The sequence below is a fragment of the Silene latifolia genome, chromosome Y (genome assembly GCF_048544455.1).
Source record: "Silene latifolia isolate original U9 population chromosome Y, ASM4854445v1, whole genome shotgun sequence".
NCBI lineage: Eukaryota > Viridiplantae > Streptophyta > Magnoliopsida > Caryophyllales > Caryophyllaceae > Silene > Silene latifolia.
In genome coordinates, this window is record NC_133538.1 from 457,652,805 (window position 1) to 457,677,561 (window position 24,757).

Consider the following 24,757-nt stretch of genomic DNA (forward strand, 5'->3'; position numbering starts at 1 on the left):
TATCAAAAGGGACGACACACGATTGAGACAAATATCCTCATTAACGGCTTACATTCTCCAAATTTAGACTCTCTAAACAATTTATTTACAAAAAAATGCAACTTGTAGAGGATGCAACTAAACACATATGTACATGCTACGTGGATGCAAATATATACAACATGACATGTTTTCTACTTAGCATGTAAACAAACTAATCATAATAGCACATAAACACATTTTCCACAAGTTCCAAAATATAGAATGTTTCGTGTGGATTTTGCGCAAGGCAAGATCAGGTCAGGGTTGATTTAGGTAGGGTTAACTAGCTCTATATGGTTTATTAGTCAGATTATCAAGGCAGAATATAAAGATATAAAGATGATAAAAATAACAATAACAAGACAAAGAATTTTGTACGTGGAAAACCCTTAAATGGGAAAAAACCACGGGCACCAAGCCAGGAGAGGATTTCACTATTGTATTATATGTTTAGCACAATGGGACGTAAGTATATAAGATTTGTATATGAATATTGTCTTCTATTTCTCGTCTTGTATATCCCCTCAAATGATTTCCAAATGCTCTTTATATAGGCACTAGCTAAACGGCTGCTTGATCCTGGCATTAATGCGGAATATTCTCCTTAATTACCTGCAATAATTCTCAATATTACGTCCTTAATTGCTGCATTAATTACGAGATCTTCCTATTCAATACTGCGCGTATATTCCTCTTGTAATATAAGCTCCTGGTCTGACATCGTCCTGATATTTTGACCGTTGTCCTCTCAATGGCCTGGCGCCTGTCTTCATGTGTCCTGATAGCCTGACACCCTGGGAGCCTGATAGTCATGTTAAGGTGATACATTGATTCAGGGATATCTGCGGATTTTCAGGCCTAACAATTGCCCCTTATCTCCTTATATTAGATTTGTTAGGACAAAAGATAAGGAGATAACTTTAATCTCTGGAAAATTACTCAACGGTTGAATCATGCCTAATCAGTTCCTGTAACGGCTACTTTCTTGAGTTTATGACGCGTGTAGTTTTTGCTGCAACCTCTTCAATGATTATCTATCCACTTGCAGTTGAAACCCTAACTTAATCTACTACAAATACTTATTCACTTCATTAAGTTAATCTCCATCAGAATAGCCTTCTTTCTTCTTTCTTAATAATCGTCCTCTTCAATTTTCCCTTAATCTTCTTTTTTTTAATCTTCAATTAACTTTTCATAATCTTTAAATAATGGCTGCGAAAAAAAAATCTACCAGGGCGATGACTCTTGGGACTCCTCCTCCCCAAAATCCTGAAGAAACCTCTTCTGAAAATTTGCCTCCTTCTTCTGTTGCACAATCTTCTGTGGCTGATAATCCAAGTGATTATCCTCTGGAGATGATCTCAATTTTTTATGGCGATTCCAGTTTAAGCCTACAAAGGCTTTGAAAGATGACCAGTCTCTTGCAAACCGTTTGAAGCCTGAGTTCGAGAAGGTGCTGAAGGATAAGGGAATCATCCCTGCTGATGCTGAAGTCTGGATCCCTGAGAATTCTCCTATCAGGGCTGACTGGGCGTGTCCTGGTTGGTTCTGTATTCATGTCTGGGCTTTCAGAGCTGGTTGTAAGCTTCCTTTCTCCCCTCTTATGGTTGAGGTTATCAAGGAAATTGGTGTTCCGTCTTATCAGTTGATGCCCATGGTGTGGAAGGTGGTCTGTTCTGTTGAATACCTTTTCAAGAAACACAATATCTCGTTTTCTCTTAATGATCTGAAGGCTTGTTATGCTGTCAAAACTAACAGCCCTGGCCGTATAAGTTTTAAGGTCAGGGCTTCCACTACTCTTCTTTTAAGCAATCTGGATAGCGGCCATGATAAGAACTGGGCTGCTGGATACATGTTTGTCAGGACCAATTCTGTGGGTCCTGATCTGGCGTATTTAAATTACGAAGCTTGTGTTGCTGGTGAGTTTTTTTTATCTTTGCTCTTATCCTGCATGTTTTATTGGTTAGTAAAAATAAAATGAAATTTATAATAAGTCATACCTCTTACGCGTGCAGTTGATGATTGGGTTACTGAAACTGAGTATCCCACTGCAAATATTTCTGCTTTCCTTGCTATTCCTCCTTTGGAGAGGTCATGGCCTCTCTATTGTGGGGCTGGCCATCTTCCTCGTTGTTTGAACGCTGATAGTACTGCCAGGGTGGCTAAACCTTCAAGGGCTGTTAGTGCTTCTACTTCAGGCAGTAAGTCCATCTTGTCTTCTTTTTTCTTCTTATTCTAGTTTCTTTGGTGATGCTTAGTTTATATTGCTAATGTAGTGTTTCTTGTTGTAGCTATTGGTCATCTACTCGCCTTGCCAGGTTTGGTATGGCTGACCTCTCAGCCAGGTTGGCTAAGATTAAGGAGGAAGGCTCCCAGGAAAGCGGAGATGCCGAGCCTGTTATTGATCTGACCGAACAGCCTGATGCTTCTAAGGTTATTGCCATTCCTACTGCCTCTGCTGAAATAGGTTCAGCAGCCCAGAAAAGAAAAATTGAAGACGTTGATGTATCTGCCCCAGTCAGGGAAGTGAAGGCCAGGGTGGATAATATGGAGGCTGCTAGGGTGAAGATCAGGGATTATGCTTCTTCCAAGTTAAACGTTATACTTACCCTTGACCCTCTTGAAACTGCTACTCAGGCGGTTGCTTCGGTGGATCACTCAGTCAGCCTTTTGGCGGGTGCCTTGGCTGCTGTGAGGGAGGTATGCTATCTTTATTTTTATGTGTATTTTGTTTATTTTGCTTGGTAATTTTATTATTGGGGTATAATATTCATATTATTTTTTCTGTTTTTGGTCAGGGCGCTGCGACCTGTCTCCATAACACCTATCAGGCTAGTTCTTTGGTAGCCAAGATTGATCTGATGAGATCAGATTATAATAGGCTGAAGTCTGAACTGGATTTCACACGGGCTGATCTGGCTGCCAAAGCTGCTGACTTGGTGAGGGTGCAGCTGAGAAGGATGCTGCTAAGGCTGAGGCAGATTCGAGTAAGCGGCTCTTGCAGGAAGCTTTTGACAGGAATTAAGAGCTCACCCAGGAGAGGGATGAATTGGAGTTCAAACTTGATGATGCTTCCCTTTATTTCTATATTAAGAGGAAGGTTGCTGCCATGTCAGAGCCTGTTGAGGCCAGGGCAAAATGGAACCCTGAAGTTGAGATGGCTTTTGCTGCTTCAAAGTATCTTGACCTGCATAACATGGGAAATGAACAGGAGGTCGATTCTCCATGGGAGCAGGACGTTGATGTTGATCCGGCTAAGAGTGGGAGTGCTGGTGCTGTTTCCAAGGAGAAGCAGTAATTTGATTTTTTCTTAGTTTATATTTGGCCCATCCAAGGGGGATGTCCCTGGACAAACATTTTTATTTCTTCTGTCTCTATCCAGGTCAGGGAGATTATCCCTGGCCTTTATGAATATTTTGGTGCCTTTGCCTCAGGGGGTAAGGGCTTTATTAATATAAACGTTGTGGCCTTCTTTGGCTGATTCTGCTTATTTGTTTGAACCTGTGAATTTTGCTTTTTCCAATCCTGTTGGACCTGTCAAAATTTTTGTTTAGTTAACCTATAGAGCATTTTTAATTTATCCCGTTATTTGAACTGTCGTAAGTAATTCAACCAAGTATGGTTTTTTGCCATAATGGTTGAAGGGGTGGGAAAACCGGCCTGCCAGGAGGGCTTATGTCTCCTGCCTGACTGGAGGGCTTTGTATTCGGCCTGTCAGGAGGGCTTTTAGACTGATGGTCGGAAGAGAACACCCTTGAACCTGTCTTGCTGCGTCTAGCCATTTGTAAACATTAACAGTAAACCTAGTCAGGTCAGGCAATTATTTCATGCCTGATTGGTCCTGAAATTTACTGTATCTGGTGATGGTTACCAACTCGTCAGGCACAGTTAAGTGCAAAGTTTTGTTTCAGAATTTTGATATATAGTAGAGTAGCCCTCAATCCTGAATATTTATGCATATTGTTCAGGATTCAAAAAGTGAGAGAAAATGGGATAGTTAAATATATAGATATGACATACATTTAAGCCTGCTATTAGAGCTTCCTATTTTGTTTCATTGTTTGTAGCTTTGAACTCACAGCTTATAGCCTATGCTAACATATCTCCCTGTGGTGATTTGATCACTAATCCTAACCCTGTCCCCTTGGCGTTGGATGCCCCATCTATGAACAAGGTCCATTCCTTGTCTGGGGTTTTATTTTTTAATTGGTTGACCTCTTTTTTCAGGTCAGGTTCCAGGTTAGGGCTAAAGTCAGCCACAAAGTCTGCTAGGGCCTGCGATTTGATCGCTGCCCTGGGTTCAAAGGAGATATCGTATGTGCTAATCTGAACTGACCATTTGGCCATCCTGCCTGATAATTCAGGTTTACGTAGGACAGATTTTATGGGTAAGTTGGTCCTGACTATAATGGGATGGCTTTCAAAATAAGGTCGTAATTTAGTACATGACATAATCAAAGCTAAAACATATTTCTCAAGTAATCCATACCTCATCTCAAAGATCCAAAGAGCTTTTACTTACATAATAAACCGGGTGTTGTTGGCCATCCTGTTCTTTTACTAGGATCATACTGATCATCGTGTCGTGACGGATAAGTATACTGACAAGGGTTCTCCCTTCTCTGGTTTAGCCAGTAAGGGTGGAGATGATAGGTAGGATTTTAAACCTTGAAAGGCGGTCTCATGTTCATTCGTCCACTGAAACTGTTTATTCTTTCTGAGGAGGTTGTAAAATGTTTTGCACCTTTCAGAGGACCTCGATATGAAATGGTTCAGGGTAGCTACACGGCCTGTCAATTTTTGGATATTTGACAGATTTGGGTGACTGTAGTTCCAGGATAGCTTTTATCTGTTCAGGGCTGGCTTCTATGCCTCTCTTTGTGACCATGTATCCATGAAATTTTCCTGCAGAAACTCCGAAGTGGTATTTTGCAGGGTTGAGCTTCATGTTGTATTTCTCCAATATTTCGAATGCTGTTTATAGATGCTTCACATGGTCTTTTGCATTTTTGGATTTTACCACCATGTCGTCTATGTAAACCTCCATGATATCACCTATTTGGTCTTTAAACATCATGTTTACCAGGCGCTGGTACGTTGCCCCTACATTCTTCAGGCCGAAAGGCATGGCAGTGTAACAGTATATGCCTCGGTCTGTAATGAATGCAGTACTTTCCTGGTCAGCAGAGTGCATCTTTATTTGATTGAATCCACTGGAAGCATCCATGAATGTCAGCATCTCATGGCCTGTTGTGGCGTCTACCATGGCATCAATATGGGGTAAAGGAAATGGATCTTTGGGACAAGCTTTGTTTAGGTCAGTGTAGTCTACACATACTCTCCACTTTCTATTCTTTTTCTGCACAACAACCACGTTAGCCAGCCATTCAGGGTACATTACTTCCCTGACCATTCCCATATCCAAGAGTTTTTCCACTTCTTCATTAATTATGACATTTCTTTCAGCTGCAAATTTTCGTCTTTTCTGTTGTACATGCTTAAAGGATGGGTCAACATTGAGTTTATCAAAATGTGACCAAGCAAACCAAAATGATTTATTTTTAGAGTAAATTAAAAATTACTACCTTTTAAAATCATGTTTTTTAAAATTACTCCCTTATATAATTATTTCCTAAAATTACTCTCTTAATATGCACTTTTATCAAAAATTGCTTCAAAACTCCAATTTAGGCGACTTATTACCTCTGTTTTTGAACTTATTCTTCATTGTTATACGTTTCAAAGCATAAATTGGCTAAGACACAAACGAAATAATTTCATAAAATGACGGAATAAGTAACTTAAATTGGTATTTTGAAGCAATTTTTGTTAAAAGTGCATTTCAAGGGAGTAATTTTAGAAAAAAATTATATAAGGAAGTAGTTTTAAAAAACAGGATTTTAAAAGGGAGTAATTTTTAATTTACTCTTATTTTTAAGAAACTTTACCAGTTCGGGCCTGACACTATCTAGGGCATCATATCCTACTAAAACATACCTGTCAGGGTACCCAGGGTCCAGAATTACCTGATCTGTTTCCATTCTGGGAAGTGCTACATAAGTGCTCCTGACAGGGTACTGTAATTGCCATGCAAGGGACTTACCTGCCTTGGAAGGCTTCAAGGCTTGTGTAGAATTCCTGGGCTGTCTTGTGATCCCGTTTAACTGTGGCTATGCCCCAGTCTGTCGGTATCTTGATACACTAGTGATAGGTTGATGGTACGGCCTTGACATTATGAATCCAGGGTCTACCCAAGATCGCGTTGTAAGATGACAGGCAATCAAGGACTCCAAATTTCTCATAGGATGAGACTCCTTCAACGTAGGTTGGAAGGTGGATTTCTCCTAGAGTGCTTCTAATCTCTCCACTGAACCCTACCAAGACGCTGGATTTTTTGGTGATTTGGTCCTCGTTAATTTTCATGGCTTTCAGCACGTCAAGCATGATCAGGTTTACTGAACTGCCTCCATCTACCAGGATCTTTCTTACTGTAGCGGTTCCAATCTGCATAGAAATTACCAGTCCATCATGATGAACATCAGGAATACCTACTAGGTCACAATCGTTGAAAGTGATTGTTGGGATAGGATCTGATTTGAAGGGTGAGACAGTCCTTGGCGTCCTGGCTATCTTTTTTGCTGCTGAACTGGTCATGCCGTAGATTTCCGATCCACCAGATATGAATTTATTTCATATATTGGAGGTGGTGGAGGGAGGCTGCGATCCTGATCCTCTTTTCCCTGGTTCGCATTCCTGCCTTTCGTCTTGATCAGGTCTTTTAAGTATCCGGATTTCAGCAGGTAAGCCACTTCTTTCCTCAGGGTGAAACAGTCATCCGTCGTGTGTCCAATGTCCATGTGGAATTCGCACCATTTGCAATTGTCCCTTCTAGGGTTGGGATTTTCCGACTTCCTGGGCCATCTGACTACTGATCCCATGTTGTCAAGTCTCTGGATTAATCCTGCAATATCAACACTGAAGTTATGTTCGAAAATAGGTGGAAAAATTTTAGCCTTACCTTGATACTCATGAGCCAGGTTAACTTTTGAATGATCTGGCCTGGAATATAGAGTAGGCCTGTAGTTGTTTCCTTTGTTGATTTTCCCGTTGCTCTTTTCATAATCCTTTGGTCCACTGGGTGATCCAAGTTTGTAGCTCTTGTCCTCTTCCAGCCTAATAAAAGCAAGAGTCTTGGCCTGGACATCTTTGAAGGTATGGCACGGATACTTAGTGAGCTCATTGTATAAGTCACTGTGTGGTAGCAACCCCTGTCTGAATGCCTCCACTGCTGTTTCAACGTCACACCTGGGAATAGATACTTTCTCTTTGTTGAATCTCGCAAGGAATGTCCTGAGAGTTTCATCAGGCTTCTGTGTAATCCGGTAAAGGTCACTGGATCGTTTCTCCAACTCCCTGTTGCTCGCAAACTGCTGGTTGAAGTTGTTGACCAGGTTGGCGAAGGAATGGATGCTCCAGTTGGCAGGTTGATGTACCATTGTAGAGCAGGGCCGGTCAGGGTCGTTCCAAATCCCTTACACATGCAAAATTGTCTGAATTCGCTAGGAATAGATCCAGCCAGCATTTTTTGCTTGTAGAGAGCCACATGATTTTGTGGATCTGTGGTTCCATCATAGATTTTCATGGATGGGACCAAAAACTTCTTTGGTAAATCTACTTTTGCTATTTCGTCTATGAATGGCGAATCAGCATAGCTGTCAGGGGCAGCTTCTTCCTTGCTGGCAGGTACTCCCGGTATCTTGTCGATTTTTTCATTAAGTTTCTTGATCTCCTAAACTACTGCCATCATGATGGCTGCTGCTGATTCATCATGTTTTTCATTGTCGTTCTTTGGTTCACCATCACCATCAATATTAATAAATTTAGAATCACTTGGGCTCCCAAAACTGGAAAAATCGATATTTTTGATGATTGATGCAAATGGGGTTCCTGGCTGGAATCTAAAGCCTGCTCCTTGGGTTTTCTCTAATTTTTGTTTCAGAGCTGACTCAGATTCTCTTAATTGCAGGATTTCTGCTTCAGTATAGGCCACTTTTTCTTTCAAGCTTTCCAACTCAGCGATTTGTTGAAGAGCTGCGTTCAGTTGTTCTTCAATGGTAGGTTGGGCCATTTTTGTAGGATTTTTGAATTTTTGTGAGACGAGAAAAAAGGATTTAAAGAGCTAGATGCCCCACGGTGGGCGCCAATTGGTTCGTGTGGATTTTGCGCAACGCAAGATCAGGTCAGGGTTGATTTAGGTAGGATTAACTAGCTCTATATGGTTTATTAGTCAGATTATCAAGGTAGAATATAAAGATATAAAGATGATAAAAATAACAATAACAAGACAAAGAATTTTGTACGTGGAAAACCCTTAAATGGGAAAAACCCACGGGCACAAAGCCAGGAGAGGATTTCACTATTGTATTATATGTTTAGCACAATGGGACGTAAGTATATAAGATTTGTATATGAATATTGTCTACTATTTCTTGTCTTGTATATCCCCTCAAATGATTTCCAAATGCTCTTTATATAGGCACTAGCTGAACGGCTGCTTGATCCTGGCATTAATGCGGAATATTCTCCTTAATTACCCGCAATAATTCTCAATATTACGTCCTTAATTGCTGCATTAATTACGAGATATTCTTATTCAATGCTGCGCGTATATTCCTTTTGTAATATAAGCTCCTGGTCTGATATCGTCCTGATATTTTGACCGTTGTCCTCTCCATGGCCTGGCGCCTGTCTTCATGTGTTCTGATAGCTTAACACCCTGGCAGCCTGATAGTCAGGTTAAGGTGATACATTGATTCAGGGATATCTGCGGATTTCCAGGTCTAACATATTCATCAACAAAAGCCCATCCTCCTTAATGTATACACAAGAAAAGAAATGGAAAAGGAAAAGAGATTAGAAACATTATACCAAGCATCTTCTAGCTCCTCATGTCTCTGATGCTCTAAGTGGGCCTATACACTTATTAGACAAAAATACAATGTAAATAATGCATGTTTTGGGATTTTTGGAAAATTTTCAATTTTTTTGTGTATTTTCGAAAATTTTCTCAATATTTACATTATTTACAAAAGTAAGATATTTTCCATCCACAAACTTGATATTTATATTGTTCTCAATTGAACAAATAATGTAAGGAGGAGAATCACAATGAAACAACATCTTTTTGGATTTTTTAATTTTTAGAAAAAAATTAAAAACATATTTTGTGATTTTTAATTTTTTGAAAATGAAATAACATATTTTTGGTATTTTAGATATAGAATTTTTCTCCTGACACTTAACATTTACATTGTCCCTAATGGAGTCAATGCAAGGAGGAAATTGAAATTAAAAGACATGTTTTTAGATGTTTTTCGATTTTTCAATTTTTTAGTGATTTCATTGTTTATGAATACAATGCATGATATAATACCATGATAAGCTAACATATGAAATACGATGCAAAATAAGCTATATGAATGCATCTAAGCTAATTACCATGATAAGCTAACATATATTACAAATGCAAACTAATCTAATGCATGATTGATTACATGAATGCATGCTTTTGGATTAAATGGGGGTTATTTGTCATTTTGGAATTTGCTATGGAAGAAATGAGCCTTATGGTGTTTCAAGGCTAGATAATCCTCATGGGAGTCCGAGTGACTCCTCCAACTAACTCAATTAATCAAATTTGAAACTAAGAGAAGAGAAGAAGTAACTTACAGCAGGCCATGGTCGAGATGCTAAAGGAGCCACCATTGCCATGGGCGCGCACTTGTATGTAATCTTCTCTACTCTCACCACTATCTCATCACCACCTCAACCTAATTGTATGAGTCATTGTTCGCGTCATTATCATCTTTTGCTCCATCGCGAATTACATCATCACTTGCCAAGAAGCCTTAATTCATAGGCTTATCATCATCGTTCACCGTAATATACACCTCATTCCTTGATCCCAAATAACCAACATCTCTAGCAAAGTAGGGTCTTACACCACCATACCACCCCCCTCCTGATAATCATTTTTGAATTGTTGTGGGAAAACCGGGGCACTAAAGTAGTCCGGTTGAAGGTTGAAGTCACCACGAATTCCTTGGGAGTGGTAGCCGCCATCGGACCATAGGTAGTAGGATGGATGAGGCCCTCCGGGTTGGACCTGTTGCCAACTAGCATAATTATTGTAAACGGGGTATTGACCAAAGACTTGGTCGTAGTGGATGCGGTCCACTTGCCTCCCCATATTATCAAACCTTAAATTCCGGAAGTCTTGGAACTCGGATTGCACGGTACCCACATCGAGGTTTATTCTCTCCATAAGGGCAATCACGGTGGGATCCAAACTCCAAAGCTTGGTATTGGGGCGGTTGACTAGATGAGAAGGGCATATCTTGATGAAATTGGGGGAATTGTTGAAATTGAGAGGGTTGGAGGTTGCCATTTCATATTGCATCGTGGTATCGGTAGGGCCAACACATTCTCTTGGATAAACTTGGTCGATATTGGTTGGCGGTTCCCACTCCTCAATTTCAATGAAGTAGGCTTGCTAATTTTGCTTGATCTTTACTTTGTGGGAATTAAGTAAAGGGATTGAATTTCTATCGTTGATTTGCCAATAGAGCGCAGTCCTACGGGTTTGTTTTTAGCCCATTCAAGGACCGAGTCAAGTAATCGGTTGATAGAAGGTTCTCCCCCGGGATTGGATTCAAACTAGACTCATCACAATTTCTCACCAATTCTTTAGCAATTTGAGTGACGAGTCCTCCCATGTATATCCTGGTATTTTGATCGGGGGATTTGGCAAGCTTTTTCATGTGGAGGGCCAAATGGTTGGGGATGTTGATTTGGAAGGATTTGGGCTTGGTGTACAAATATGAGCCAAGGATATTGAGTTCCTCGGCCCGAAAAGTCTAAGGTTCGTGTCTCGCGAATATTGTCCAACCCATATACCTATGCCAAATTCTCACCACCGGATTATGGCATGAATTCGCCCCCTCTTTACTTTGGCCCTATCCTCTAAACCGGAGATTGCCTTCCACACCTTGGAGTAGTGGAATTCATCCGGAGGGTTATGGCTCTCCATATAAGTTAGCCTAAATATTTAAAGGCAAGGAATAGGTGTATTCATGAGCAAAAAAGCCACCGTTGACACAAGACCGGTGCTCCTTTGTTTGCCTACTGAAAGAGAGCTCATAAATTTCCAAGTAAGCTGGGGGGGGGGGTGAGTCCTCCTATTCATAGAATACATTTCCCCCATCCCAACACCCTGAAAAAGTTCTTACACTCGGTGTCCAAACCCAAAAATCTCATGGTTGTCCTATAAATAAATCTACTACGAGGTAAAGGACAACTCTTAAATAATTGGAACTTACTACGTTGTACCTCGGTTACAAAGACGACATTTGGAAAGTAATCATCCGGGCCTGTCCCCAAACTCACCGCCGCTAGCATGGTCGCCTCCGCCTTTGTCGCTTCCACCCTTGTTCTTTTGGTTGACATAAATGTTGATGAGGAAAGGATATTGGGTAAGAAAAAGGTGTTGTGTTGTTGTTGTGGTGGAGTATGGTGGAGTTGGTTGAGTTGTGTTGGAGTTTTGAAGGGTTGTTGATGAAGATGTGGAAAATATTGGTATACTTCATCAAGAAATTCGGATTATAACGAAATTATAATTATGAAATTGCTAGTCATAAACGAAATTGCATAAACACAAGGAGTAGAGATTATAATCAACCATTGGTCCTAGCAATTTGGCCTAAGAACAAATATCGAGATCGATATTCTCCTAATCGTTGCACCCAAAATGCTTTGAGAAGCGCCACTCTTTTTGTTAGAATGAGATCCCTAATTTCTAATGATTTTTAGGGTTTTGTGATGTGTGAAAATTAGGTCAAAAAGAAGTGAGAAAAATAATACTCCCTCTCCCTATTATAACCGTGTATCTTGAGGGAAAAGGGGAAGATATTTTTTTCTCCTTTTTCTCTTCCTTAAACCGGGTAACAATCCAAAAAGAATAAGAAGAAAATCTTCTTATTTTGGTTGTTATCATATTTGTATAAAATGTGTATATAAATTAATTGTCATATATGTCGTCACATATTAATAAGTCCACACACTACCGTTTGTAGTCGATTTATTAATTCCGGTTTGTCAACATTTATTATGACAATTTCGTATAATATATACATTAACTATAAATATCGCATATTTATAATTTGCTAATTAAATATAACTTGTTACGTTTAATTACGAATTAACATCTTAATTCGTTTAAGCTAACATTATATACATTAATTAAATATAACAGTTTATATTCAATTTACGAATTAACAATTAATTCGTCTCAGCTAATATTATTTAATTGTATTAAATAACCGTCTCATCATCACATTGACTAACCTTTTAGTCAAATACATGGACTAACCTTTTAGTCATATAAGGCATCAATGTGATTATATTTCTATACAATCACATCTCTCAAACACATCCTTTAGGTGTGACTTTTAGGGACCAGTTGATCACCGCCGTCAGTATGATAATAACGTCAAACTTCTAGCAAGCCAACCGTTATTAATTAAACGTTAATCAACTGATAAAATACTAAGTGTACCCTGTTAACCTATAAGAGATTTATATACGTTATTACACTAACTGTGGAGGACACTAGCTCCAACAATCTCCCACTTGTCCTCACAAGTGTATGTGCGATAACCGATTCTCATATCCTTAATTTCTCCCACTCAATGTAAAACAACTTGCAAAATCCGTATTCACAAAGGTCGTATTTTACAAGTGATCAATATCAAGAGTGGTTTTCCCGACTAGGGAGTAACTTAACTGATAAACCAATCATCATTCGAGCATGGTCATGCATTTTAGTTACAACTCCTCGAGTGGCCCTGAGAAATGACTAAACCTGATAAAGGTTGGATATTTTCTTCAACTCGAATCCTGCAGATATAAGCACAGTATTAAATGACCCAGTGAAAATCTGCTTAGCCTCCTGTTACGGTCGACCATGAGGAAGAAACCAAAGTCACCCAAAAACTGTCTTAATCTCAAGAGACAGTCGATAGTCAAAAGAATCGACTCTGGGAACACAATGGACGTCCAATCCACGACCTGGCACCGAATGTTTTTAAACATTTAGGACTCCATTACGTTGTCACAATGTCCTACGAGGTATCGTTATAACTTGCATCTGTGATCGATCAGCCAACCGTTTGACTTATGGCTCGTTGAACCCACCATCAATAAACTTCACAAAATAATAGCCAGAGTTATCAGCTCATGTAGGCGATTACGGACCAAAATAAATATAATGTAATTCAGTTAACTTTGTGGCGTTCAATGTTGTCGTAAAATCCAAATGAAAAACAAAATATGAAAAACGATGAAGTTATAAATAGCATATGAAAGGAAAATGTATCGAATCCATAATCAACTACTACAAGTCAGGAACACGTTTAATTCCCATGGAAAAAACGTGCCCTTCATGCTTATCATATTTCAATGGTTTAGTGAGAGGATCCGCGATGTTATCATCCGAAGCTATCTTGTCAATCACTATCTCCTCTTGCTCCACGTAATCACGAATCAGGTGAGCCTTCCGATGTACATGTCTAGACTTTTTGCTAGACTTAGGCTCCTTGACCTGGAAGATGGCACCTCTATTGTCACAATAGATGGTGATTGGGTCATTCGAACTAGGAACTATGGTTAGTCCTTGTAAGAATTGACGCATCCATATAGCTTCCTTTTTCACGCTTCAAGCGGCATAGTACTCGATTCAAAGAGTAGAATCTGCTACAACTTCCTGTTTGGAACTTTTCCAGCTGACCGCATCACCATTAAGAGTAAAGACGAATCCAGACTGAGATTTCAAATCATCTCGATCTGTTTGGAAGCTAGCATCTGCGTAACCTATTGCACATAGCTTAGTATCTCCTTCATAAGTCAATACCCAATCCTTAGTCCTCCGTAGGTACTTAAGGATGTTTTTAACAGCTATCCAGTGTGTTTCACCTGGACTGCCTTGGTACCGACTTGTCATACTCAATGCATATGCCACGTCTGGACGTGTGCATATCATGGCATACATGATTGATCCTATGGCTGATGCATAAGGAACTCGACTCATGCGTTCAACCCCTTCCGGTGTCATGGGTGACTGAGACTTGCTCAAATGCATCCCAGAAGTTATTGGAAGGTTCCCCTTCTTGGAGTTGGTCATGCTGAACCTTTCAAGAATCTTATCTAAATAAGACTCCTGACTCAATGATAACATCCGTCGTGATCTATCTCGATAGATACGGATTCCCAATATGCATTGTGCCTCACCCAGATCTTTCATCTGGAAATGGTTCTTCAACCATCCTTTTACCGAAGATAAGAGAGGAATGTCACTCCCAATCAAGAGTATGTCATCGACATACAATATCAAGAAAACAATCTTGCTCCCACTCGACTTGATATATAAGCATGGTTCTTCGACCGATCGAGTGAAACCATACTCTTTTATCACCTGGTCGAAACGATGATTCCAACTTCGAGAAGCTTGCTTAAGTCCATAAATGGAATGTTTAAGCTTGCACACTTTCTTAGGATTTTCAGTATCTATGAAATCTTTGGATTGTACCATGTACAATTCCTCCTCCAAATAACCGTTTAAGAAGGCGGTTTTCACATACATCTGCCAAATTTCATAGTCATGAAAAGCGGCAATCGCTAAGATTATCCGAATGGAACGCAGCATAACTACAGGTGCAAAAATTTCATCATAATGCAATCCGTGCACTTGAGTGAAACCTTTTGCCACTAGTCGTGCCTTATAGGTATCTTGTTGCCCGTCTACAGAATGCTTTATTTTGTAAAGCCATTTGCACTGAAGAGGTCGTACCTTGTTAGGTAAATCAACAAGATCCCATACGTCATTCTCATATATGGAGTCCATCTCGGATTGCATGGCTTCAAGCCATAGCTTAGAGTCGGAACATGTCATGGCACCTTTATAGGTAGCGGGTTCATTACTCTCTAGGAGCAAAACGTCATTTTCCTCGACCATACCAATGTATCTGTCTAGAGGATTAGAAACTCTACCCGACCTCCTAGGTTCCTGAGGAATGTTAACCGTATCATTAGTTGAAGGAACATCTTCCTCCATTTGTTCCTTGGTTGTTGGTTCTTGAATCTCCGACAGCTCGAAGGTTCTATTACTTGTCTTGTTCTCGAGAAATTCTTTCTCTAAGAACTTTGCACTAGCCGCAACAAAAACTCGATGTTCGGTAGGTGAATAGAAGTAATGACCAAACATTCCTTTTGGATAACCAATAAAGTATGTCTTGACCGATCGCGGGCCGAGCTTATCCTCGTGTCTCCACTTGACATAAGCCTCGCAGCCCCAAACCCGAATAAAGGACAAGTTAGGGACCGTTCCCTTCCATATTTCATACGGAGTCTTCTCGACAGCTTTAGACGGACTTCGGTTAAGTATAAGAGCAGCTGACAAAAGAGCAAAACCCCATAATGAATCAGGTACTACCGTGTGACTCATTATAAATCGAACCATATCATGTAGTGTTCGATTTCTCCGTTCGGACACACCATTTAATTGAGGTGTTCCAGGTGGAGTTAACTGTAAAACTATTCCACAGTCTTTAAGGTGTTGATCAAACTCATTTGAAAGATATTCGCCACCCCGATCTGAACGGAGTGCTTTAACCTTTCTTCCCAATTGGTTCTCAACCTTATTCTGGTATTCCTTGAATTTTTCAAAAGACTCACTTTTATGCTTCATTAAGTAGACATTTCCGTATCTACTCAAATCATCTGTGAAAGTGATAAAATATCTATAGCCATCTCTTGCGGTGATTGACATAGGTCCGCATACATCAGTATGTATGAGTCCTAATAGGTCATTAGCGTGCATTCCAACACCTTTGAAGGAAATTCGAGTCATTTTGCCGATAAGACATGATTCACACGTGCCAAATGAAGAAAAATCAAATGTGGGGATAGTCCCATTCTCGATGAGTTTCTTTACACGTTTTTCATTTATGTGTCCCATTCGACAATCCCATAGATAAGTTTGATCTTTGTCACCAACCTTTAATTTCTTATTATTCACATGTAATATATATGTGGTTTGATCTAAGATATAAATTTCATTCATGGAAACCGCTTTGCCATAAACCATTTCATTAAAAGAGAAAATACAGCTATTGTCCTTTATTGAAAATGGAAAACCGTCTTTATCAAGTACGGAAACAGAAATAATATTCTTAGATAAACTGGGTACATAGTAACAGTTATATAAATATAACTCAAAACCACTCGGGAGCTGGATTACGTATGTTCCCTTTGAGACTGCAGCAACTCTTGCTCCATTCCCCACTCGTAGGTCCACATCACCCTTTGCGAGAGGTGTGATGTTTTTTAGGCCCTGCAAATGATTACACAGATGAGAACCACAACCAGTATCAAGTACCCAAGTTCCGAAACTTGCATGGTTAATCTCAATCATATGAATATAAGATGACATACCAACAGGAGTGACGCGGCCTGCTTTTATGTCCTCACGGTATACGGGACAGTTCCTCCTCCAATGCCCAGTCTTGTGACAATGGTGGCACTCAACATCACTGCCTTTGCTCTTTGCCTTGCCTTGTGAGCCACTAGTATCACCAGGACCACTCTTACCGTTTCCTGACTTCTTAAACTTTGGCTTTCCTACAGTTAGGTCGCCGTGAGATTTGCCCTTACCCTTATTCTTGTTGGAAATCATGAGAACATCTTGCTTCATGATCCCACTCAATTTCATATCCTTCTCGGTCTGTACGAGAAGTGAGTGTAGCTCATGAGGACTTTTCTTCGTGTCATTCATGTAGTAATTTGCCCTGAAAAGGGCAAAACCATCATGAAGTGAATGAAGCATACGGTCAATGACTATCCTCTCACTGATTTTGCAATCAAGTGCCTCCAGTTTCTCGACATTCTCAATCATGTTAAGAATGTGTGGGCTAACCGGTTGGCCCTTCTGGAGTTTCGCATCAAAGAAGCGACATGTATGCTCATAAGTAACGATTCTTGGTGCTTTTTAGAACTCATTAGTGAGCGTGGTGAAAATCTTGTTTGCACCTTGGGCAATGAAGCGTCTTTGCAAATTGGTTTCCATTGCAAAAATGAGTACGTTCTTTATCGCACCCGCTTCCATGACGAAGTCACTATAAGCAAGTGACTCGTTAGCTCTTGCATTGGGGCCTAGATTTGGCGGTATTGGCTCAGTTAAGTACTTGAGCTTACCGTCAGCAATGGCAGCATTCCTTAATGATGCCTCCCAGTCCCCTTCTTCGTCACTTCATGATGGTTTTGCCCTTTTCAGGGCAAACTACTTACCCAACGTAGAAGGGGTCATATGGAGAGTAAGGTCCTATATGCCTACCGACGAAGAAGGGATTCATAGTTGTTTGGCCTCTAAAGACTAGTCTCAATTTTAGTTATAGAGGAAGATCCCATCAACTTTATTTTAATTCATTTTAAGTGAACTAATATCTAGCATGCGTGAATGAATAAACTAAGATGATGGCTTAAAATGGTGTGACATCTTTATGTCCATGATAACTAACATCCAAACTATATGAGTCAATTTTCATGCTTATAAGTAGGTGGTTTGGTTTAGGCGGAATATGATGCACTAACTATTAAGCGAAGAAAGGCAATAAGAATGGAAAAACGTAAAATAAAAAACAAAGTCCTAGTGTGGCCTATCTACCAAAATGAACATAAATACAACTTTGGAATCCTTCCTAGGACCCGAGAAGCTTGTCTTGATGTTCCATCTTGGTCCATGTAGCGGGAGTGAGCAATCCAATCTCCATATTTAGTCTTCTCAAAATTACAATAAAATTACAAAATAAACCTATTTACATTCTAATTTCAAAAACATAATACTTAAAGAAAACCAAAGGAAATTCGAGATCTCAAAATTACATTAAGACTATGGTTTCTTCATTACGAAAACATAATCAACTAAGGCCACACTAGGTGATACAAATTACAACTGATTGCAAAATAATGTAAATAAACCATTCAACAAATCATTCAACTAAATAAAAATGCATCAACTATAAATTAATCACTCAAGACATAATTCCTTAATTATGTAGAGTAATTTATCCAAACCCCCTATTTAAAATGATCAAAATTATGTGACAATTCCTCAATTACTCACAATAATTCCAATCTTGATTCACATTAACTTATAATATGAATTAATCTAACATTATTTTAAACCTCTTTAAAATAATTTGGGTATCTAAAATTTGTGAACTTTTTTCACAACAAATAATCATACATTATAAATTTAATGTATAATTATTAATGGCCAAAACACAAAAAAACAAAAAAAAACAGTTTTTTTTTATAAATGCCCTCGGCATTCCAACCCTAAAAACAAAAACAAATTTTTTTTTATGGCTTGCGGCATACTGCCCAAAAATCGAAAAAAAACAGTTTTTTTTCTTTTCGAAAATTGACCCCTTCTATGAACAAATTTGTTTAATGTTGCTAATATAACAAGATTAGCATAATCATCAACTTTTAATTTTAATATAGATTCAAACTAGATGATTCAATTTAACCTCTTAAAAAGAATATCCAAATTATTATTAAATCGATTATTCGAATATTTAATTCATCACAATTGATTTGAACATTATTAAATTTAATGAATCATGATCCTAAAACAATTTAAAACCATGTATGCCAAAAACTATATAGCAAAACAAATGAACAAGATCAATCAAAAATGATTTCCATTTACATTTTAATTTAATTCTAATTAAATCAAAAAATCTACAAATTTATCATATTATCATCTTAACATATTAAAACAACAATATCAATAAATCAAAATGGAAACAAAACATAAAAAACCAAAAAAAAAGTCTCGGCAAAATTTTTTTTTTATTCGGCCGAAATTTTTTTTTTCTCAAATTTTTTGTTTAAATTCATTTATGAAAATCATATAAAAATAATTTCGTGGCCTATGCTCTGATACCACTTGTGGGAAATATCGGTATACTTCATCAAGAAATTCGGATTATAACGAAATTATAATTATGAAATTGCTAGTCATAAACGAAATTGCATAAAGAAAAGGAGTAGAGATTAGAATCAACCTTTGGTCCTAGAAATTTGGCCTAAGAACAAATATCGAGATCAATATTCTCCTAATCGTTGCACCCAAAATGCTTTGAGAAATGCCTCTCTTTTTGCTAGAATGAGATCCCTAATTTCTAATGATTTTTAGGGTTTTGTGATGTGAGAAAATAAGGTCAAAAAGAAGTGAGAAAAATAATACTCCCTCTCCCTATTATAACCGTGTATCTTGAGGGAAAAGGGGAAGATATTTTTTTTCTCCTTTTTTTCTTCCTTAAACCGCGTAACAACCCAAAAAGAATAAGAAGAAAATATTCTTATTTTGGTTGTTATCATATTTGTATAAAATGTGTATATAAATTAATTGTAATATATGTCGTCACATATTAATAAGTCCACACACTACCGTTTGTAGTCGATTTATTAATTCCAGTCTGTCAACATTTATTATGACAATTTCGTATAATATATACATTAACTATAAATATCGCATATTTATAATTTGCTAATTAAATATAACTGGTTACGTTTAATTACGAATTAACATCTTAATTCGTTTATGCTAACATTATATACATTAATTAAATATAACAGTTTATATTCAATTTACGAATTAACAATTAATTCGTCTTAGCTAATATTATTTAATGTTAGAAATAATTAATCTCATTAATTTACATATTCATATATGAATTTATTTATTTAGTCATAAAATAAATTGATGATCTTATGCATGCAAACTAAATAAGAAGAGATAAGAAAATCGTTTTCTCACCATCATAAATTCGGCCAAATGGGCACAATGAAGGTCACCTACCTTCATTTGTTTTTGAGCTAGAAAATACATCAGGATGATCATCCATGACTTCAAAATAGAAGCCCTCCATAAGTAGCACCCAAGACTATCCCAAAATCCCACAAAATAATATGTACTAGATATTTGTAATGTGGTTTACCTTAAAATCGATTACTAATACTCATATACTACTACTAGTATTATTAGTGATTGATTTGTACAAATTTGATTCATAAAACTTGATTTTATGAAGAACAAGAGAGAGAAAGTTATGTTATTATTAAACATGAGAGAATGAATAAAAATTGAGAAAAAAAACACTCAATTATACTCTCTAAAACCGGTGGGTAGGGTGGGTATTAGGACCCTTTTCTTTTTCCTTTTTGTCTTCACAAGACAAATTAGTGTAAGGCTTTGTCATTGTCAAGTCACTATCAAGTATCATAGACAAATGAATAAGACAAAACTTCTAAAATTTGCCCACCAATTTCGGTTATCATATGTAATATGGAGTCCATTTTATTTTTGTCAATTGTACAATTGTATGTCATGTGACATGTCTTATGTCATGTTTTAATTTAAAATGCATATTTAAAAAATTAAATATCATTTACAAATTAAATAAATCACATTTAACAAATTGACTATTAATTCAAAATTACTTTCACATAAAAATGGTCATTTATATACTAGTTACTATAATTCACAACATCTTGTAATTATAACTAACTTATCATTCTCATCTCGCGTGTTTCGCAAACACCGATTAATTTTAGTAATATAACTTCTTAAATTACTAAATAAAATCTTATTTAATCACATTATAATAAGATGTCATTTTCTCTCTTATGATAATAATTTGTTCAATTTTAAGGAATTAATTAATCTGTATCGACATACAATTAATTAACCTTTTTCAATTAAGGAAATCGTCCTTTAGGTGTGACCTCAAGGGATCAACTGATCACCACCGTCGCACGACAGTAATGTCAAACTCTAACCAGCCAATCATTACCGATATGTGTGAACCAGTTGACTATATATGTAATGTATCATCCCTTTCATATTCTTGATATAAGATTTAAATATGTGATCAATATGATCCGACAATTGTGATCGCATTATTGTCGGATGACATATATTCCAACAATCTCCCACTTGTCCTCGACAAGTGTGCGTCACCAATTCTCTTGTCCTATTACTATCTTCCACTCAGTGCAAGGTGTCTTTCGGGTCCTACTTGCAAGTGATCATATCGAGAGTGGTTTCCTCGATCTGGAGAATAACTGATTGACCGGAATTTTCTACCATAGAAACCTTCCGAGCGTGGCCACGCATTTCCAGTTCATTACTCCTCGAGTGGCCCTGAGATATTGTTTTAACCCTGACAAAGGGATGGACAATTCCTATCGTACTATTCCCTTCAACTAGCCACAACCATCATAACCCAAAATATGCCCATTTGACCCCATTTACGAAGGTCGTAGTAACATAAATCAAAGCTAATCTGAAACTGTGCCATCTTAGGCGAACAGTCTTTAGTCAAAAGAATCAACTCATTAGAATACTATAGTAGCTCTCACCACGACCAGGCTATATAAATTTGCCAGAACTCTATAAGCGGTCACTGCCCGACAAAGTGTTCCTAACAGTCTGCCTATGTGATCGACTAGTCATCTCACATAACTGTATGGCACTTAACTTATCATCAATCGCATCACACTCTAGTCACTTCGAGACGTCACCTCATACAAGTGACCATGGGCGAATACTATGTTAATCCGGGTTCACTTTAACGGGGTTCAATATCGTCATACAACCCGTTTGGATGTAACAAAGTATAATAAAAGAGTTTTAAAGTAAAACTCGAACGACAAATGCGATTATCACATATGAATAGTCAATGCCTGATTATTAATTCATATTCTATAATCTAATTTGATCTTGTATGTAGTTGTTCATCTCAATCCAATTGAAATGACATGACTCATCATGTTAAGCCTATGAATAGGCATTGTAAGTAGGTCTTAGCAACTCCCTGCTCAACCTTGCTACATACTTGTTTTCCTTTCGTAATGTATACATTTGCATTACAAAACTTTCTGAGTACGTGTCTAGATCCAATCTAGACATAGGCTTTCTTGCCTTAAAATAGCTCCTACTGTTTTCACCGTGTGCGGGACTCATCCCTCTTGCACATCCCATGATTGCAAGTGTACTCAATTTCCGTTGTAAATGTTTCTCATTGTTCTTTATTGCCTAGAACGATTCTAGAAAATCTATTTCTTAAATAACATAGCCACAATGGTATCTTAACCATCCTAATGTGTTTTTATTATGGTTTTGTCGGGAACCATGCGCAATCTCAATTATCAATTGTCATTTGTGTAACACCCTTACACAAAATTGCATCAAAAACACTTTGCTTTACATCCTTAATGTTTCTGCAAGCACTTAAGGGTAATCTTTATGGCTTACTTGGTAAATATTACTTAAATTCGATTTGAAACAATTCATCATACTCAAAGTATATGAAGTGTTATACATCATTTCCAATTTAATTGATTCGGCAGCGGAAGCAAATGGAATCAATCAAATATGTTCAATTCGATTGAACTAGTCATGAATCTTATCAACATAAGACTCCTTATTTGACATTAATATCATATAGATTTATCTCCATAAATCCGGATATTAAAGATGTACTATTTTTCTCCAAAGTCTTAAATCATTCGCAATGATCAATATATCATCCACATATTAGACTAATTAAAATCTCCGTAACTCCCACTAAACTTCATGTATAAACACAACTTCTCGACTTATCGAGAAAAGTTTTATAACATGATCAAAACATTGATTCCAACTCATTGATGTCCTACTTAAGACAATCTCTTAAGTTGCACATTATCTTAGGATTGTAAGAATCTATAAAACTCATGACATGTATTGAATACATTCCTTCTAATAGAAGAAGTGGGGTTTAGATTTACTTGCTATATGTATATCATCATAATGAAACACAATCCCTAAGAAGATCCGAATAGTGCAAAACACTTTGCAACTAATCAAGCTTTGATATCTCTATTTGATATCCAACAATTCCACTCGGAATTTATTTCGGATTTTCATGGCTCTTAACCTTGTATTGAGTTGTGACTTAAACACTCTCATGTAAGTCATATGTTCATTACTTTCCAGAAGTAATCAACTTGAATCAAACAATTTCTTTGTAAGTTGCAAGCTCTTTACTTTCTAAAAGTATCACTAATTCATCATCTTCAACAAGTGATGACTTTAACCTCCTAGGTTTTGAAGAAACAACATCTTACACAAAACGTCTCATGTAGCCAAGAAAGACCAGTTTCTTGCGACATAACATTCTTTGTGGCTCTTGAATAATTTCTCCCACTCTGTCTTCTAGAAATAAACTTGTATTCTAGAAAGACAGCTTTACGAGCCACAATCCTGTTGTACTCGTGATTATTGTAAGGAAAAATGAGCATTTGTTTCTCGTGTAAACTTACAAACATGGTACCCTACCATTTCATATCTCATTAGGAATCATTTTAGATTTAGTGGAAAAATAATTTAGACAAATTGATAAAATACCCAAGAGGATCAAGTAACTCAAAGTAACTTGATTGAAGTCCAAACCATATCGAATAGCGTTTGATTTCTTTATCCAACCACACATTATCCCATAATGCGTGTTAAGAGAGATTAATTTGTGATACTATATCACATTTCCTTTGGCTTATATCACGATAACTCTTTGCGTTCATCATTCCAGAATCTAAGGTTTAATCTTGGGTTACCAATTTGAGTCTTGCATCATCTTCATGATATATCATTCTAGTTTGGTTTAGAATATAATCACCTTGATAATGGGCTAGCCATACATCAAATCATGGTGTATAGGATCACAAAAGTGAAACCTCTTTTGTATCTTAACAAGTTTATATTCTTATTTAGAGTTTATGTACTTAATAGTCACAATTAAGTACAACTCCAAACCCAAAAACTAGATTTAGTACACAATGACTATATCTCTCGACTTCATTGTTGCTAGTCGTCATATTCTAATCATCCTATGTATCAAATACAATGACGAAAACCACCACCGGTTTCTAATATTGACGAAGTAGTACTAGAAAAATTTGTGTCAATCAAATAAACATTTAAAGAAGAAGGTCGCATTAGATGTCCCACAACTAACTTGTTGATTCTTAAATAATTTGGGGTAGTTTCCTTTCTAGCGTCCAACAATTAAGACAATGGAAACTTTGTCGGTCGGGATTGATAGGTTTAGTATCGTTATTCTCAATAACTTTACTGTTAACATTACCTTGTATCAATTCCATTCTAATTTTACTTCTGTAAAACCTTATCCTTTTCTTAACAGTTTAAGAGAATGCTCCCACTTATTTCAATGAGTCTTTGCTAAGAGAAGCAAAATTGAATTTCATGAAGACTACTCTTCATTCGTTTGTTTAGTCTTAAAACTTTTATTGAAGTGGTTGCGGTATTTTGGTCAATTTTGATTTCCAACAAATCGAGTTACCAAAATAATTTAACTTTTCAAAGTACTTAACTCAATTAAGCGTATGAGAAACAATTCATTGTAAGTAGATATGTTAGTCAAAAATCAAAAACCCTTTTGATCACGAATAACTTTTATCTATACTCTTCACAAGAGATCCTTGCAAAGGATAATTTGAGGTTTTAGAAGAAAATTCATATTTGTCTTTAGTTACGATGTTTTAATGGAGATTTGAA